The sequence below is a fragment of the Macaca nemestrina genome, chromosome 13 (genome assembly GCF_043159975.1).
Source record: "Macaca nemestrina isolate mMacNem1 chromosome 13, mMacNem.hap1, whole genome shotgun sequence".
In the NCBI taxonomy this organism is placed as follows: Eukaryota; Metazoa; Chordata; class Mammalia; order Primates; family Cercopithecidae; genus Macaca; species Macaca nemestrina.
This window is the reverse complement of record NC_092137.1, coordinates 20,860,975-20,866,225: the sequence shown is the minus strand read 5'-3', so window position 1 is coordinate 20,866,225 and position 5,251 is coordinate 20,860,975. Positions and strand designations below refer to the sequence as shown.

At 46.7% G+C, this 5,251-nt stretch overlaps 1 pseudogene; it reads right to left on the bottom strand.

Moving 5' to 3' along the window:
• Positions 1–2,632: 2,632 nt before the first annotated feature.
• Positions 2,633–3,463, bottom strand: LOC105479860 (gamma-aminobutyric acid receptor-associated protein pseudogene; annotated as a pseudogene).
• Between the last annotated feature and the right edge of the window lie 1,788 nt (positions 3,464–5,251).

Here is a 5,251-nt window from a genome sequence, read left to right as displayed (position 1 = left end):
CTACTCCAAACCCACCTCACCCTAACAAGGCCTGCTGTGCTGAAAGTCTCTTTTTGTGGAATAATTCCCTGTTGGAAACATTCATTTCTTTGAGAAAACACATTTATCAAATTCTCACATGCACCTGCTTAAAACACAAGGCCTCTGAAGGATTTTATTCTGAGTAAAATTTTACTCTATTAGAAATGGTGTTCACACTATAAATGAGTTTCAGTTCTCTGATAGGCAGTGTCTTCATCCCATTGGGCTGCTATAATAAAATACTGTAAACTGGGCAGCTTATAAGCAACAAAAATTTATTTCTTACAGTTCTGGAAGCTGAAGTCCAAGATCAAGGTGCTGACAGATTCAGCGTCTGGTGAGGTTCCATTTTCTGGTTCACAGATGGTGTCTTCTTGCTGTGTTCTCAGAAAATGGCAGGGGTTACCTAAGCTCTCTGAGGTCTCTTTCCTAAAGGTACCGATCCCATTCATGAGAGCTTTGTGCATATGACCTAATCACCTCCCAAAGTCCCCATCTCCTAAAGCAATTACCTTGGAAGCTAGGTTTCAACATAGGAATACTGAGGAGACACAAACATTCAGATGACAGCAGGAAGAGAACTGGGGGTATGTGGTGGTAGAGTGGTGGATTGGGAACTCAGACAGGATAAAGGCCTTGACACTGCTCATAGGCAACATTCCTTGGACTTCATAACGATCTCCAGAAGGCGTTTAAAGACCACTTTCAACTCTAAATTTCCAGAGGCTGTGATGAGTGTCTCTTAGAATCTGGATTCCAACCCAGAGAGCCCTGGTTAGAAAGTATATGTTCTTCCAGCTTTACTTCATTCTGCAATTCTCTTTTACGTGCTCCTCCAGGATGGCTCCTAGGACAGCCGCAATCCCTGGTTATCTTAGGAGTTGGGTATTCCCATTGTCTGTACTTAAGAGGATGGATTGAAATCACCAAGTCTGCAGAAATGAAAAGAGAGGAAATCAAGTCTGTTGTTGCACAGATCCTTGCCCTTCTAACCCAGTTTGTGCTCATCTTTCCTAGAGGAAGGATCCAGGCAAAACCCAAGGGCCAGGACACCATGTTTTCAGAGAAGCTCTTGATCTCCTGGGAGCTCTTACTTATGCTGTGAGAGGAGAAGTGGACAAGGCTGGGGAAGCTGGAGAAGAGACCCTAGTCCCATCCTGGAAGTAGATGAATGTCATTCTGATATCCCAAAAAGGAATAGAAATTGATTTCTTAAGGGAAAAACTGACTTAGGAATGAGAAGAATAGACTTCTATATGAATGGTATAGAAATGTAAGATCAGAAGGAAGAAGTGGCAAAAGAATAAAAAATACAAGCAAGATATTTAAAATGAATAGAAATTACATGAAGATGCTAAGAACAATGAGCTATGTCTTTGGAGAATATCTAGCCTCTAATTTGCATTTCCTTCAAGAATAAAGAAATAATTATGGCCGGGTGTTGCAATCCCAGCATTTTGGGAGGCTGAGGTGGGAGGATCGCTTGAGCCAAGTTCAAGACAAACCCTGACAACATAGTGAAATTCTGTCTCCACTTAAAAAGGTGGGGGGGGGAAGAAACACTCTGAGGGTTTCTCTGAGATCTAAGCCTATTTAACATGTCATGAGTGAAGAGAGGCAACAGGATTCCCCAAGCACGTGCACTTGAGGAAGTTTTGTGACATTGAGCGGTAAGGATGGAGTCAAATCTAACTGGATTCCACCATATTAGACCATTCCATTCATTTGGTTAATAAGTGTATGTGGGTTCATGTCATATTTCTGCAACTTACAGCCTTGTGACTTTGGTCAAGTTTATCTAAACTATCTGGATCTTAGTTTCTTCTTCAATAAAATAGATTTACTATTACCTCATATATTTGTTGAGAAATCTGCATTAAATAAGACGATGTGATAAACACATACTATTAATAATATACCTAACATATCATAGATCCTCAAAAATGTGATCATCCTACTTACTCATTTTGATGTTTTGCATTTAATTATGTTTCCTGAAGCAAAATGTCAAAGACACTCAAAAGTTAGAGTGAACTTGAAAACTAGGCAAAGGCCAGTTAACATTTATAGAGGTCCAGCTTAGCTTCCATACAGTGGTTTGACAAACCCTAAAATGGCCTGAAAATAGATCCCAATTCCCCCAGCCCCCATCACCATTACATAACATTTAGTTTATTGCTTTAGTGTTCAGCCCCCTTGAGGTGGGACTCTGAGCCTGTGAAATGGCATGCTGAAGCCAGAGTGTGAGTGAATCTGGGTTTGTCTCTCCATTGAACACAGCGAACAGCTGGAACATGGCCATTCCCCTCTGTGCTCCAGCATCACTATCACTTAAGCTCCATAGTTAGAATTACCTCAGTGGTGTAGTGCGCAGTATGGGTTTTGGTTGAGCATGAAAATAATATGTGATAAGTTCTTCATTCAATAGGCCTACAGTGACGAGGACAAAGGGTTCTACAGAGCAAACATTAAACTCAGTTCTTTACTGTTCTTCGTATTTTTTGTAGAGCAAATCACTTCCCAGTGGGATTTTTCCATTGTGATGAACATGGAAATTAAATGGGAAATGCACATTTTTGTGCTGCATTCAATTTTTTTTTTCAGTTCAGCTTGGTGGTTTCCTCTTTATCGATGTGCCTCCTACCTTTCCCCCCACAATTTCAGTCCCTTCCAACTACCCCCAAAAAAGAAGGTAGTGAAAGGAAGGGACTGCTGGGGTTCTGAGCCCCTTGGGCAGTCAGAAAGGGAACAGAAACCAAAACAATCACTGGATGTGACAGAGACTGACAATCAAGAAGTCTAAAGCAGGATGGGAAAGGCGGGCAGAGAAAGGGGAAGAAAGGAGAAAGGAGAGGTACAAGATGCCAACTCCACCATTACCCCTCCGAAGAGAGGCTGGAGAGAAAACTTCAAACATTAAGAGGTGCCCGTCCTGAATAAGGGAGGTGGTGTTTGAGCTTGAAGGAGGAGGAGGTCAAGAAAAGGGGGCCACCTCTCTCTTTGTAGAATGAGACCCCCCTCCAGCTCAGGGACAGCAGCTTCACAGACCGTAGACACTTTCGTCACTGTAGGCAATGTAGAGAAAGAAGTCTTCTTCATGGTGTTCCTGGTAGAGCTGACCCACTGTGGCACTGGTGGGTGGAATGACATTGTTGACAATGAAAAACAAGGCATCCTCAGCTCGGAGATGAATTCGCTTCCGGATCAAGAAGTAGAACTGACCAACTGTGAGATCAGAAGGCACCAGGTATTTCTTTTTGTCCAGGTGTCCTATCCGAGCTTTGGAAGCCTTTTCTACTATCACCGGCACCCAGTCCGGGTATTTCTTTCAGATTTTCTCGCCCTCAGAGCGGCGCTTCTCGAACGGATGCTCTTCTTTGTACACGAACTTCATCCTCCCGGGAACCGGGCTGGACCGGGCTGGGCTGAGGGAACCTGGGGGGGCCTGCATTCAATTTTTTAAAAGAAATATATGTAGAATAAGGTCAATATACATGTAATGTGTACTATGTGTATATAAAATACCACATGTTACATAATGTAATTTATATAAAAATGTTATATATTATACATAAAATATTATGTGTGTATAAAATATTACAAAGATCACATAGTAATTGTGGTAGCAGTGCTCACCATAGGATCCATTTGCTCTTATTCTTGCTAACTTCTGCCCAGTGGACTCTAGTCAAAAATGATATTGTTGCTTTCAGACCCAACCATAGAAGGGCAGCTCTAATTTCTCTATGCCCCTTTCTTCTGCCTCAATGAATGTGGAGTGTTCTAAGTGGATGTAGCTACACACTATAGTGGAACATCCATCAACTGGATCTCTGGAGCAAAAGCCCTTCTCCCACCCCATCCCTTTGCTGACCCACAAGGGACAGGTAGTGATGGCAGTGGTGGCCCGTCTGGAGCAGCCACTGCCAAGATGCTAGCTGCAGCCAGGGAGGTGGAGCTGGGGCTGCATGCTTTGCAAACCGGTGGGGCGGGAACTGGCGGGAGCCCTGCCCCCTACCAAGTTGGCAGGGCAGGAGCCCTGTGCTCCTGGGCACAGCTGCAGCCGCCCAGCCAGGGCTCTGGGAATCCCTGAGCTGTGGGGGCCCAGGAAGCGCCCTCTGGCCCTGCACACTCAGAAGTGCCTGCTCCCACTCCAAACTTCTCCCTGCTCCCAGTGCCCGCTCCACTGTGGAGGACAGTTGTGGCCAAGCCCAGATGCTGTCCTGACCTGGCCAGGTGTGCACATGCTCCCGGCTGCACTGACATGCCAGACCCCTGTCACCTCAGCCCCCTCCAGACTTTGGACGCTGACAAGCACAGGAGAAAGGTGGGAGTTGGGGGAGCCGAGGGCAGCTCCGCATGGGCCTGCAGGTGCCCCTCGGCAGGAACAGCCTGGGCACCGTGGAGGGCATATTGATGACAGGAGGCAGACAGGTTCCTGGATGGAAAGGGGTGGGTCCCCACTGAAACCCCACCTTCAAGCCAGGAACTGCCTGAAGCCTGGGGGTTGGGCTGCCAGTTCCAGGTGAAGTCCGGGTGTGAAGAAAGGACTACATTACTGACGGTTCAGCCAATAAGATGGTCCTTTTTCCAGGCCCACCCATGGCCACCCATGGACCAATCAGCACATATTTCCTCCCTTCCGAGCCTATTAAAATCCAGAACTCAGCCAAACTCACAGAGGTCACAACTACCAGCTGCTGAAAGGAGCAATCGTCTTTGGGTCTCCTGAGAGCTGGTCTGTCGCTCAGTGAAGCTCTCCACCTTGCTCACCTTCCAGTTGTCTGCCTACTTTATTCTTCCTAGATGTGGGACAAGAACTTGGGACCTGCCGAATGGTGGGACTGAAAGAGCTGTAGCACAAACAGAGCTGAAACACACCCCCTGCTCACCACATTGTGGGTGTTTTGACAAGGAGAGAACAGACGTGGCCCTTTGGGAACCCCAGACTTAGGGGCTCCCAAAGCCAGGGCTGTGACACCCTCTTTGGGGTGCTGTGATTCCTGGTGTCTCCAATCTTCTGGGGGCCACCATGTTCCCCAGTGCCCACAATGGAAGCTGCTTGTGGTACGCCTGGTTCAGCCACAGTCTTGCATGCAGCTGGCGCTTGTACCAGTGTCTGGAGCTGCCCAGCCTGACACAACTGGCATGCTTGGCTGTGCACAGTGGCCAGACCCCATGCTCGCTTGCTCACACACCTCTTGCCACTCTGTGCCTGGCTTGCCCATGG